Here is a 14,754-nt window from a genome sequence, read left to right as displayed (position 1 = left end):
CTGAAGAATCAATGAACCACGGACATGGCCTTACTTCTCATGCAGTTATGTTTTCTTTTTTATAGTAATGTTGTAAGATTGGCTGTAATATAAACATTTAAACATCACAGATGATTTAAATTGAATTATGATGCTGCCACATGATTTGTTCATGACAATAAATTCTGATTCCGATTCTGATTCAGAACCTTCTCTATACAATTTCTTTTATTGATATCTTTCCTGTAGTTAGATGACTAAAACTGCACACACTACTCCAAATATGGTCTCACCAATGTTTTCTACAGCTTTATCATAACATCCCAACTCCTATACTCAATACTTTGATTTATGAAGGCCATTATGCCCAAAACACTCTTTACAACCTTATCTACCTCTGATGTCACTCTCAGAAAACAATGTATTTGTATTCCCAGGTCCCTATGTTCTACTGCATCCCTCAGTGCCCTACCATTTAACGTGTATGTCTCTTCTCGGTTTGTCCTTTCAAAGCACATCACCTCACAATTTTCTGCATTATTTTTTTTCCAGCTGGTCCAGGTTCCTCTTCAAGATTCAAAAGTCTTCCTTGCTCTCCACAATGCCTCTCATCTTTGTGTAATCAGCAATCTTGATGATGCAATTTATCACATCATCATCCAGATCATTGATAATGATGGTTTCAACAAGTTCCTCATCCTGGCATCATCCTTGTCAAACTTCTCTGCACTCTTCCAGTCTTACTGAAATTGTTCCTTTAGTGAGGTGACCAGAATTTCATGCAATAATGATATCGATCCACACAGCAGGAGTGTTTCCTATTTATCATCAAAAAGTTCTTAGGGAAATAGTGGTTCGTGGTAGAAATGTCATCTGTTGATGAATTAAATCCATGTTTTTAAAATATTTTCAATAATACCAAGAATATTGATAAGTTCATGGAACAAGATCATGGGCTTGAATTTATGCTCTGGGCAGTGGAGAAGATAAGGAAGGATAAATGTGGTAGAGGGAGCATGGATATAGCCACAAATTGTTGTTTTTTTTAAATTTTTCATTTAGACATATAACACATTAATAGGCTCTTCTAACTCACGAGCCCTTGCTGCCAAAATACCCCAATTAACCTCCAGTCCCATATGTTTTCAAGGATGGGAGGAAACCAGAGGATCCAGAGGAAACACATGCAGACATAGATGGAACATACAAACTCTTGACAGGCAGTGCCGGATTTGAACCCAAGTCACTGGTCCAATTTGTGCATGGAAAGCTTAATTACACACTGAATGCACATAAAATGCATTGTCAGTTTGAAACATCCTAAAAGTAACTTGACAGTTGATATATTAAAACAAGTCTTTATTTGATTTCAACTTCAATATCCCTATTTTATCGAGCATTATTTTTGAGGGAACAAACCATTAACCATAATCAGTGGTCTCAGATACTTTTAATCAGTATTTAAATAGTTATTGATGAATATATTTGCTTATCATCCCTGTCATGTAATAATATTATTTTTTACCTTGATTCTGGATTGATTAAAATGTTAAAAGCTAATTTTGTGAATCAATGTGGACAAATTTTCTGTCCCTGTTAATATCAAGGGAAAATGTTCAGAAGGATTACCCTAAGAGTTCCACTGACATGAGCCTCAATTAAACTTTTATCCACTGGAAGCCTCTGATTGTCCTGCTGAGTAACAAGGTGGCAACGCCGATCCCAGAAAGAACTGATTGTGTTGATTGGAGCTCACCGAGTATTTATTTTCAAAGAAACTAACTTTTTTGTCTATTGAAATGAAAGTTGAAATAGTTGGAAGAATCAGCAGAGGTTATGTTTCAGGTTGAAAGCCCTATATCAGAATGGATAAAGTTCTGATGAAGGTCACTCTCTCTCCACAGATGCTGCCTGTTGTAAGGTAAAACATCATGAGATGGGAATGTGTAGGGAGTTACCCTGTACAGGGCAGTAACAAGAAGGGGAGGTGTCCTTGTACTCCTGTTAGATAAAACATCATGAGATGGGAATGTACAGGGCTGTAACAAGATGTGAATGCATCCTTGTACTTACAAGATAAGAGAGACATTGATGGATTGAGAGGCAGGAAGCTAGCAGGGAAAGGATAGCAACAGTTTTAGTCATTGGACAAGTAATGATATGATGATGTTCTAAGCACATATCCAAGGGTATAAAAAATCACCATTTTGCTGATAACGGCAGAATGCATTCTCCGACTAACTTTGTTAGTCGCAAGTGTTACAATCCGGTAATAAAGAACAAAGAACCCTGATTTCGACTCAGCCTGGTGTTTGTCTCACTCATTCATGAACAAAGCAGACCTAACACTGTGTTTCTGAACATTTCCAGATTTTAATCCATACTTCCAACTTCTGCAGAGTTTTTGTGGTTGGCATGAAGCTGTGTCAGTTTACTATATGTCTAGTGGGAAATACTATAGTGACCTTTCAGCCTCATTGTTCACCTGATGCAACTATCTGAGAGGATTGCTGCAGACAAGGATTCAACCCCACCAAGTCTCCAATTGAGAATCCTTGGAATTTTGAACCGCTGTAGTTTTTGTGAGAAAACTTAATTGATCTGAGAATTATATTTCACCCAAATTGGAGGAAAACCTAAATCACACCTTTGCATTTGGTGGAGCTGATCATTTCTAAAGTAGGTATTTGAAAACTGGACAGACTTGATAAAAATGTTGACCCTTCTTTTCCCCACTGACACTGCTCAACAAGCTAAGTTCCTCATGCTTTATTCCAGCAATTGCCATCTCCTGTGTGTCTCCAGAATGATAGTTATTTTCTTTACCCTGATTTGGTTGGTGGTGGGATTTGGATGGAACATTAATAATAACATTTCTCTTTACAAAACTGCAGAGCTTTGATCATTGTTTTCACCTTTGGGTTAGTTTGATACTTGAATTTGGCTGCCACCTATGGGTGAGAAGTTTTAAGTGTCTTTTGACTTGTTCTGCCAGTACTGCACACCAACAATGCCAACCTTTAGCTCTCAGTCTTACTCGGAACAAAAAGCTTTAGGAATTTAATCATGGAAGATTTGTGGTGCTAAATTGTTTGCCAAATGCAAATGGAAATAACATGCACATGTGGTGAATAATGGATTCAGAAGCCCTCACTCACATAAAACAAATTGTTTGCTGTGAGGTAAATCAAATATTTGACATTGCCATGAAACTGGAGAGTGAAAATTTCCCAATGAAACTATACATATTACCAGGGAGTGTAGATTGAGTATGAATGGAGATTAAGAAAACTTGATCAAAACTTTGATCAAGAAGAATGAGAATTATAATGGTGAATGGACTTCATGGGACAGATATTGAATTGATGTTTCTGCTAGTTCATGTTCAGGTGGTTGCCTTGATCCAAGGGTTGCAATTTCAAATTATGGGATGGCCACTCAGGACAGAGATGAGAAGAACTTTCTTCACACAAGGGTAAAAAAGATTGCAGAGAATCTGTGAATATACTCAAGGCAGAGATTGTTAGATGTTCGGGTGCTAAAGGAATCAATTGATTTGGAGTCGGCACACCAATTGCCAGTAAGCAAAAGATGGTCAGGATTTTAATGAATGGTGCATTGGTCATGAGAATGACCTCCTGCTGCTTCATTCTCTTGGAAATAATTCTTAACAAGAAGATGAAAGTGAAAGTTGAAGAGCCCATCTCCCATCTGGATCTCTGTGGGCCAATTCACCAATGACCCTTGAGGATGAAGCAAATGTCCTTGTGTTCTTTTTGTGGGAAGGCTAGTGAATAAACTAATGGCTCCTCTGGGGAGTCCAACCCTATAATGATCCCCAGTCACAGTTTGGTACTGTTTCCAAGTCTGTAATCCCGATTTGGGAAGTCTGTTTCAGGTTGAACACCTGAAACAGTGAATTGAGGTAAGACTGTGCTTCTTTCTTCATGACTTGTGACATTATTTGTCATTACTGTGTATAACCATTCAGATGACCTTGTAAACACATTGGTGAATCCACTGGGAGATAGTAAGGTTCAGTGCACCAGTATCTGACACCCTTTTGTTCCCACATTTGAATCTGTGCACTTCAAAACTCAAGACATCCATGAGCAAAAATAAGATTTCTACCTTTGTGGGAAGAATTAAATGGGATTAATGTATGGTTTATGTAAAAATGTAGTTTAATGTTTGACATGGATTTGGTGAATTGAAGAGCCTGTTTAGTTTTGACATTGCTCTTTAGTCTAACTACATTGCCCCTTAGAACCATGAGCTAAAGACAACTGTTTTCGAGATAGTTTATGAGTGCACAATGGTGCGGATCATTGAGCTGCTGCCCCAGCACCACCAATCTGTCTCCAATCCTGAGGTCAAGTGTTGTCCGTGTGGAGTCTGCATGTGCTCCCTGCAACTATTGCTTTCCTCATGATCCTCTGGTTTCCTCCCATATCTGAAACATATGCAAGTTATTCAGTTAATTGACCACTTGAAATTGCCTCCTTATGATTTGTGTGTGTGGGTTGGGGATGCTGAGGGGGAAGATGATGAGAATGGGAGGTAGAATGGATGGGTTCAGGTAGGATAAGGTTAAAAAAAAAGGGTTCCTGATAGTCACTATGGACTTGGTAATTCAAAGGGTCCGTTTTCACGTTATGACCCCCAATTACAATCAAGCAATCATGCAAAGGTAACAGCTTGCACAATGTAATGAATACAATTTATGTGGCAACAACATCCATGAGATTAAAAAGGGGACCTGAAACTCAACTAAATGGCATTAACATTGACTTCTCCCGTTTCTAGCACCTTCCCCATCCCACTCTTTATTTCCCTGTCCCTCTGTCTCCTTTCCTGCAGCTCTCCAATGCTTTCCCTCTTCATTTAGAGAGCTATCCCTCCCCATATTACTTCCCAGCTTTCTTCTCTTGCATGCTCCAACCCATATCCACCTATGACCTCTTGCCTGTAGGCCTATGTTCCTGCTCACCACCCCCCCCACCCCCCAATGACATCTCCCTCCTCACCCCCGCCAAGGTACCTACCTGTTTTTTCATTCATTGTGAAAACACAAAGATGCTGGAGGAAATCAACTGGTCTCACAGGATACCTTGAAGAAGGGATCAGGCCTGGAAGGTCAGTAATACATTTATAGCTCCTATGGACATTGCAAGACTGGCTGAGTTCCTTCAACATTTCTGTGGTTTTATGGCCTTCACGACATCTGCAGACTTTTATATTTTATTGCCTTTGCTCATAGCTTGACCAAGGGCTCTGGTCTGAAGCACCTCAATATCAATGCACATTCGCTAAAAGGACTGGGGCTGGGGAAATTATGAGATGGCTCACGATGGATGGCCATTATTCCTATATGAATATATGCATTGATATTAATATATATTCAATGTTTATATAGCTTTGTGTCTTTGCCATAAAGAACACTGCTGCTGAGTTTCTCCAGCACTTTTGTGCATTGACCCAAATGTCCTTCTGATTTTGCCGGCCAATATTTTGGGTTTTTCTGCCTTTATCAAACAAAGCATCAAAATTAAATTTTCACACTGATATTATCCATTAATTTCTCAAAGCTGTAGAATCCTTGGAGGTAAAAGGGCCTCCCCAATGGCTTGTTCAGGAACTTGAATTCATTTTGAGCTTTTGCATCAATGTACAATTCTGTACCTTTTTGTGCAATTTGGATAGACTAAGGGAAATACAATAATTGAAAGCCTTTTATATGATAAAAAAAATAAGATATTGGTTTTATTGTTTCTGTACTATTATCTTTTCATTGTAACTGACTTCTCAGAATCTTAAATACCCTTACTATGCAAAAACACATTCGATTGCTGCAAGGTTTTACTGGTGAGTTGTGGTCTGTGCAGCATGTTGATTAAGTAGGCCAGTAAGAATCCCCAGAGGGATTAAAAAAAAGCCAATTCCATGAACTAAATAATGGCCATCCATTGTGCGCCATCTCATCATTCCCCAGTCGTTTTTAGGCCCTGAATGTGCAAGGTGGGAGGTGCCTCCACAACTCAGCTGATTGGAGGCGCCAGGCAGCAAATAACCACCCCCAAGGAACAATCTGGTTGCAACCCAGGATGGGGAATGGAGAATGATTCGGTGCCCAAAATGATTGAAGAGCTCTAAGCCATGAGGGAAAAGCTGCTGGGTCTTCAGATGATTTTTAACATCAGGCGGTTGAGCTGAGTTAGAATGGCATTCAGTGTGCTCTGCAACAGTTAAGTCATTGAGTCACAATGCAGGGAAGCCGGCCGTCAGCCTATTGCATGTGCACTGTCAGTGAAGCACCCATTTAAATGAATCTTACATTAATCCCATTCTATTTTCTCCACATTCCAATTGACTATCCCCACTTTTCCACTTGCCTGCATATTCAAGATAACTCGCACTGACTGAGTAACATACCAATCTGCATGCCTTTGGAAATTGGGAGGGAAGAAGAGCACCAGGAGCCTTGAAAATGACAGGGACAAAGTGAGGTTTTGCACAGACAGCACCAGATGTCAGAATTATTTGGCAAGGGGTGGATCAGCACGTATTCAATCTGACTCCTGTTGTTTAGCAGAGATTCAAGCTTCAAGGGTGTTTTTTTCAGTCAGAGCTTCTGATTGAAGACTTGGGAAGATAGGGATGGTGATGGCAAAGATCATGTGGCTCACTGTAGCTTTGAGAGGGAGGACATCCATGAATTTTGTGGCTTTGGATCTGAAACCATCATTCTGTTTGACGACAATCAATGTCTTTGGACTTCCCAAGGCTGTGCTTGGGATTTGGCATCAGGCAGAAGACAACGACCCTCTTTGTATATATATGTCCAGAGGTATGACTTAACTGTATGGTAATGAAAGGTCTCTACACAGGCATCTAGTGTAATATACCAAGCACAGTATCTCAGTAGTAGTGGAGTTCTGTGATATTGTGAATCAAAGGAAGAGGAGTTACTCCCACCCTTTGAAAATACACTTTCTTGTACTCACAATAGCATATGGTCAGATTGCTTTGATGCATTTGCATCACCTGTAATTCAGGCTGATAGTAGTATTATCTCACTCTTCATCGTCTTCTTAATTCATGCCTGGATCCAAATCACCTGACTCAAAAGCCTACAATAGAGCTAATTGTTTGGTGTGTCCATGTGTCTTCGCAGATGTTGTTGACCACATACTGGCAGCTGGCTTTACCTCATGGCATGGTGAGGAATTTTTAGCAGCCTTTCCAAGTTAGAGAAAGAAGAATCTAAAAGGAAACCATTACAACTCAAAACCTCTGGGGGCTCTTCTCTGCCCTTTAAGCTGGAAGAAACTCATAACATGTTTGTGATCAAATCATTTTATGAAGGCCAACCTACCAAAAGACTTCTTCATCACTCTATCTACATGTGACTCCACTTTCAGGGAATTATATACCAGAATTCCTAAATCCCTTTATTCTACTTCACTCCTCAGTTGTTTACCATTTAACTTGTATAACCTTTGCTGATTAGTCCTACCAAAATGTAGCACCTCACTATCAGTATTAAACTCCATCTGCCATCTCTTAGCCCACTCTTCTTACTGGCTTTTTTCCCACTGCAAGCTTTGAAAACTTTCTTCAATGTCCACAACACCATCAATCTTTGTATCATCTGCATACTTACTAATTCAGTTTACCACCCTATCATCCAGATCATTAATATCTATGACAAACAACAATGGACCCAGTACAAATCCCTGAGGCACTCCACTAATCACCAGTCTCCAATTTGACAAACAATTTTACATCACAACACTCTGGCATCTCCCATCCTACTTTGGTTGAATCCATTTCACTACTTTAACATTAAAATCTAATGATTGAACCTTCCTAACTAATCTCTTATGTGTCAAAGGCCTTACTAAACTCCATTTAGATAATATCCACAAACTTCCCCTTGTCAATCTTCTTGGTAACATGCTGAAGAAACTCTATAAGATTTGTTTTACATGCTCTACCACATACAAAACCATGTTGACTTCACCTAATCAATCCTTTTCTATCCAAATAATTGTATATACCATTTTTTAAGAACAAATTCCATTAATTTACCTATCACTCATGTCTGACTCATAGGTCTATAATAACCCAGTTTATATTTGAGCCTTTTTTTTAGATCAATGGAACAACATGAGCTACTCTCCAATCGTTCAGCACCTCCCCAATGGCTAATGACATTTTAAATATTTGTGTAAGACCACCCCCACTGTTTCTACACTAACCACCCTAAAGGTCCTGGAGAATATCTTATCAGGACCCAGTGATTTATCCACCTTCATTCTCTTTAAAATAGCCATTAATCTGTCTATTTTCCATGACTTCGCTACCAGTTGTCCTTACTTCACTTGACTCAATATTTCTTTCCTAAATGAATACTGAAGAAAAAAAAATCATTTAAAATTTCCCCCATCTCTTCTGACTTCTCACATAGCCTACCCCTCTGATTCTCAAGGAGCCCAATTTTATCCCTCACTATTCTTTTACTTTTAATGTACCTGTACAAACCCTTTGGATTTATTATTTTTGTTACATTGCCTTCAAAGCAGCCTCATATCTCCTTTTAGGATTTCTAATTTTTTTTCTTAAGATTTATTTTTGCACTCTTTATATTCCTCAAACACCTCATCTATTCCCTGATGTCTGTATCTGCTGTACACATCTCTCTTCCTCTGAACCAAATTCATAATATCCCTTGAAAACCAAGGCTCCCTATATTTTCTAACCTTTCCTTTCATCCTCACAGGGACATACTGACTGTACTCTCAAAATTTCCTCTTTGAATATCCTCCATTTATTTGTTGCATCTTTCCCAGAAAAATGAATTATCCCAATCCACACCTTCTAAATCCTTTTGCATCTCCTCAAAATTTGCCTTATTCCAATCATGAATTTCAACCTTAGGCCCAGCCCTATCCTTCTCCATTATTAATCTAGAACTAATAGTATTATGATCATTAGACGCAAAGTGTTCCCTGCCACAAACCTCTGTCACCTGACCTATCTCATTCCCTAATAGGAGATCCAATACTGCCCTCTCTCTAGTCAGTTCTTCTATGTATTGATTTAGAAAACTTTCCTAAACACATTTGACAAACTCCAACCCATCCAGTCCTTTTACAGTATGGGCATCCCAGTCAATGTGTGGAAAGTTAAAATCTCCGACAATCACCACCGTATGTTTACTACACATATATGTTATCTTCTTGCAAATTTGCTCCTCTAATTCCCTCTGCTCATTTGGTGGTCTATAATACAACTCCATTAGTCCTTTAATGCCTTTCCCATTCCTCACTTCCACCCAAATAGCCTCACTGGATAAGCCCTCCAATCTATCCTGCCATAACACCGCTATAATGTTATCTCTCCACTGGCCACCGTGACAGAGGTGCACCAAAGAAAAGGTACAAGGACTGCCTAAAGAAATCTCTTGGTGCCTGCCACATTGACCACCGCCAGTGGGCTGATATCGCCTCAAACCGTGCATCTTGGCGCCTCACAGTTTGGCGGGCAGCAACCTCCTTTGAAGAAGATCGCAGAGCCCACCTCACTGACAAAAGGCAAAGGAGGAAAAACCCAACACCCAACCCCAACCAACCATTTTTCCCCTGCAGCCGCTGCATCCGTGTCTGCCTGTCCCGCATCGGACTTGTCAGCCACAAACGAGCCTGCAGCTGACGTGGACTTTTACCCCCTCCATAAATCTTCGTCCGCGAAGCCAAGCCAAAGAAGAAGAAGAAAGAAAGAAGAACAAGCAATGAGACTCCTCCACCTTTTAGCTTCTCTGTTCTATCATGCCTAAAGCAACATATTCCTGGAACATTTAGCTGCCAGTCCTGCCCCTCCTGTAACCAAGTTTCACTAATGGCTACAATATCATATTTCCATGTGTCAATCTGTGCTCTAAGATCAACCACCTTACTTACAATGCTCCTTGCATTGAAATATATACGCTTTAGAGAATACTCTGCACATTCACTCCTTTGATTATCATCTATTTTTTCTACCCTCTCTCCTTCATGAATTTTAACAATCTGGTTCCTCCCCCTTCAAATCTCATTGTCCTTCTACCTTAATCCCTGCACTGTCATTCCCATTCCCACCCCCCGCTAAAATGTGTTCTGTTCTCTTCTAAACCACGTTAGCATATTAGTTTGCACAATGCTGCTACAGTACCAGCAACCAGGGTTAGAAACCAGCACTGTCTGTCTCCCCATGCTTTTGTGGGTTTCCTCCAGGTGCTCCCATTTCCTCCCACCCTCAAAGCCTACCAGCTTTTAGATCAATTGAGTGTAATTGGGTGGCACAAGCTCATGGGCTGCAAAATCCTGTTTCCATGCTGTATGTATGAAAAAATTTGATTTTGTAGCTTTGCATCCCCGGCGTCTCTCCTGCCACAGCTCTTATGAGTTACACTTTCTTTCTCCATTTTTGGATTCTCCACGGCTCATAGGTCTCTCAGCAGGATTATCAGGCCAGCAGGGATAATAATGTAATACTGCCTCAAGTGTCCACAGACGAATGGCTGCTAGGAAAGAGAGGAGTTCTTATTGGGCACCTTATTGAGAGGAAAAAGAAAATTGAAATAATATTTCAAAATGTTAAAATCAGATTTAGTAATTGTTAGAATTATGGGGGAAACAACAGAATACAATATCAAAACTGATTCTGTCTACATGTGGTCTAATCTGACTGCATCTCGGTTGCTAATTTCTGAGAGTGCAAAATGCCCTATTTTGGAGTGTTTGATCATACAAATCATCTTAATAATACTGAGGAAATAAAAAAAGCTAGATTTTCTGCAATTGTAAACATTTTGTATTAAAGTTTCAAGCTTTCATTAAAACAGGTCAGGAGAGCTTGTGTTAAAGATAACTGAGTTTATAAAGCCTCATCTTTTGCTTTATAAATAAACCTTTGATGTGCCAGACCCAATTCTGATCTCCAGAATAGCAGGAGATTATCACATAAACTGAGAAAAAAAGATTCAAAGACGTTCTCAGAGGCTCTATGAAAACATTTAACATGCCCACTGATTCCTGGGAATCCCTTGCCTACAGTTAAAAAATAACGGAAATGCTGGAGAACTCAGCGTCCCTTGGAGCTTCCGTAGGAGGTAAAGATATATTAGTGATGTTTCAGGCCTGAGTCTTTCTTCAAGGTATACCTTGAGACCCTGAAAGTCTGCAGGCTTTCAAATTCAAATGCCATTTCAGCCCACCAGCCTGTGCCACCCAATTACACCCAGTTGACCTACACCCTGGTACATTTTTGAATGGTGAGAGGAAATAGATGCCCCCAGGTAAAACCCATGCAGGCATGGGGAAAACATACAAACTTCTTACAGTCAGTGCAGGATTTGAACCCTGGTCCTGATTGCTGGTGCTCCAAAGGTATTGTGCTAACCGTTATGCCAACCGTTGCACCCCAGTCATGTTTCAGTCCCTTACCTGTGTCCATTTGAAGTGAAGGAGCACTTTGGAAGATCCTGGAAACCTTGATTTCCTTCAACAGCAGGTCATGGAAGCCCAACGTAAATACTGGATGGAGTGCACCTTACTCCAAACCACATTCCAGATTTATTCCATCAAGCAACTCCTTTCTCAGCTGTGTCAGAGTCTGTGGGTCCCATGTCAGCCACAGAACCCACAGAGCCAACATGGAAATCAATTGTCCTTAATCCTGAAGGACTGCGGAAGAAGAAACACATGCAGCAGGAAGAGATATGCATTGAATGATGGATTAACTACAATTTTTTTTGTGCAAGTATTCTGGTGGTTTGATCACCTGTTCTCAAAGGCTGCAAGTCTCCTGGGGCTCAGATCCCCAAATGACATCCCAGCCAAACAGAAATAAAGCCAGAGGTTTCATAACCAGGTACCCCCAGGGAACTTGACAAGTATGCAGTTCCACTGCTTCCCATAAACTTCAATGGAACTGAATTCTAGAATTGTAGTCCAGTTCACATATGCCACCATATCATTCTTTGGGAATATTCAACAGAAGATGAATTCCCATCCCATACTTAGTAATGCCATTGAATTGAATGCAGAGTTACATCTTTTGCAAAGTAAATGATCATCTTTCAAATTCAACTTTTAATGTTTAGAGCACAGCCTGTGCATAATATCCATAACTGATCCTAAACTGACAACAGTCTTTTGCAATTTTTCACTCAAAGGATAAAGAGTTATGGGAATAATGTAAGAAAGTGGGGTTGTAATGAAAGATGCCTTCATTCAATGGTGAAATGTGCTGGGTAGAGGATATAACCTCTGATTTCTAATGTGTTATGCATGTATTTATACAATCACCTCATGTTGCTGCAGTCTTATTCTAAGATCTGCAATTGCTGAGAAGTTACAGGCTCTGAAAAATGCACCCCTGCCCCCCCCCACCCCCATCTATCTCTCCTGTGGTTCAGTATATTGCAGCCTTAAATTAATTCAACTTGGAAGTGTTCTTTTATAGTTGTTTTTCTCATAATTCACCTCTGAGATTGGCTAAATTGGGAATCCAGTTTGAAATGAGTCACATACACTTGAAATAGTTGGTCTTAATTTGTAATAAATTTGTACTTCCATTAATGGTAGCTAGTTTCATGAGCTCATTGCTTCACAAATATGTGGTAGAAATATGTAATAGAAATTAAACTGGAAATAGTACATGAAATAGAGTGCCTTTTTTTTCCACTGGCTCCTTCTCCCAGGAATTAACAGGGAATTAACCAGATAAGGGTCCAGTAGAAAAGGAAATCAATCAGCATGCTGACATCAAATCACACCAGTGATTGACAGCCTCTACCCTTACTCATATCCCCAGCGTCAGCTAACGCCAGCTCACTCATTGAAAAAAGGACAATTTCCATCCATTCCATTCCATTGGAAGGTAAACTCACCAATCTCCAGCGTTGAGTTGCATTCATTAGAAAAGCAGTCAGTGTTCCAGTTAAAGGTGGCCTAGTGGAAACAGCACAAATGTCTTCCTATCCCAGGATATTGCACTGCCAATTAACTGGGATACCAGTGGGAAAAGGGTTCTGGAAATTATTTATTCCCAGGAAATTTCCACAAAAAAACAATGAAGTAATTGAATGCAAAAATAAAGAGCTTCTAAAGAAACTCAAAAGGTCATGGAAGCAAAGGGGTGGTCAACATTTTAGGTTGAAATACTACATTAGGTCTTGCTGATTTGACCTTCTGAGTTTCTCCAGAAGATTGTTTTTTTTTGCACTCCAGATTCTAGCACCTGCTGTCTCTTGAGCCTACCTAAATAATGAGATGATCTGCTTTCTTTCTTTGGAAAGGCGCAATGGAATATTAACATTCCTGAACATTTCAAGTTTTTTCCAAAAAAAAAATGAAGATGAATTAGTTCCAAGGTTTACTGATGTGATGTGTAATTGCTGTATCGCTATTAATGTGCCACCAGGGCATTTATAAACTAGAGAAATGTGCAGAAAATGTATAAATAGTTTTGGAGAAGTTACATCTGGTCTTGCATCCCAACTTGAACAAGAAGTGCAAAAAATATTTCACTGGTAAGCGAAGAAAAATCGCGTATATTGTCTGTGCATTTTTGACTGTTATATGAAATGTCAAAAATATTATGTTTTCTGTGGGCTTACCAAGCATATTGCAGGAAGGGCATTTTCCTAAATAATATTGGCCTCGCTGTTGTGAATGATTTGAAATTGTAGAGTATATGTCAGAAGTCTTTGAATGCTTGAAGTTCATGTTTGAGAATGAGTTTGCTGAAAATTTGGGTGTGATGTTAATTAAGAGATATTGGAATAGTGCGAGAAAGTCAAAGCTTAGCCTTATTTCAATGGCTTATTCTTGCCGCTTTATCTCATGTTCTTTTTTATAACATTTCAAGAATGGTCAGATTCACCTCCGAGAATCAACTAAATTTAGAAGAGTGACTGGAAATAAGTCTCACTATCTTCCAGTTTAATTTTTTTAAATTTTAACTTTAGACAAACAGCACAATAACAGCCATTCCAGTTCATGAGTCCATGCCGCTCAATTACACCCAATTGACCTACATCCCCAGTATATTTTGAATGGTGGGAGCAAAACAAAGCCCCAGGGGAAAACCCACCCAGGCATGGGAAGAACATTCAGTGCAGGACTCAAACCCCAGTCCCGATCGCAAACTGCCACTCCAACCTTGCTGGTTTTTAGATTAGTTAGGTTTTTAGGAAAACATTTTTAACCCTGTTCTCATTGTGCTTGGACTTATTAAGACAAAGCCTCTAAGGATTCATAACAGATCAACTCCAAATGAATCGTCTTAATGCCGGATCTGTAATTTGTCTTTATATCCTGTTAAAAAAAATGAAATGATTATCAATACCCCAGTTAAATTGAAGAGTTTTATCTAATTAAAATTAAACAATTCATTTGTCCTCAAACACCATCCAACTTAGCCATATTTGCTTTAAGCAGCAAGTCAGTATCTGGGTTAAATTTATTAACTTGCCAGTCAGATGTAAAAATTGTGTAGTTGTTGGCTGCCCATTCAGATTTTGTCCAGGGTTAAAATCTGGGATTTTCTATTATTCAGGAGTCAGGCTTTACAGCTGTGTTTCATGTTAGAAATGCTGGCTAATCTAGTCAATGTAAAAGCAGCTCTGTTCACTATCATCGAGTTTCTTGTATCTGACCTATATCCAAATGCATGTAGGTAAATCTCAGTAATAGTTTGCCTACAATATCTTAGCCAAAACTTTTTGTG

At 39.5% G+C, this 14,754-nt stretch overlaps 1 protein-coding gene across 4 annotated transcripts in view; it reads left to right on the top strand.

Annotated features, from left to right (window-relative positions):
- Window positions 1–14,754, top strand: part of brinp1 (bone morphogenetic protein/retinoic acid inducible neural-specific 1) — a 578,248-nt gene that overhangs the window by 519,968 nt on the left and 43,526 nt on the right. The gene's annotated exons all lie outside the window — the stretch shown is intronic.

This window comes from Narcine bancroftii, chromosome 1 (assembly GCF_036971445.1).
Source record: "Narcine bancroftii isolate sNarBan1 chromosome 1, sNarBan1.hap1, whole genome shotgun sequence".
Taxonomy (NCBI): Eukaryota; Metazoa; Chordata; class Chondrichthyes; order Torpediniformes; family Narcinidae; genus Narcine; species Narcine bancroftii.
The sequence above is the reverse complement of the archived record's forward strand: the minus strand, read 5'-3'. Positions and strand labels throughout refer to the sequence as shown.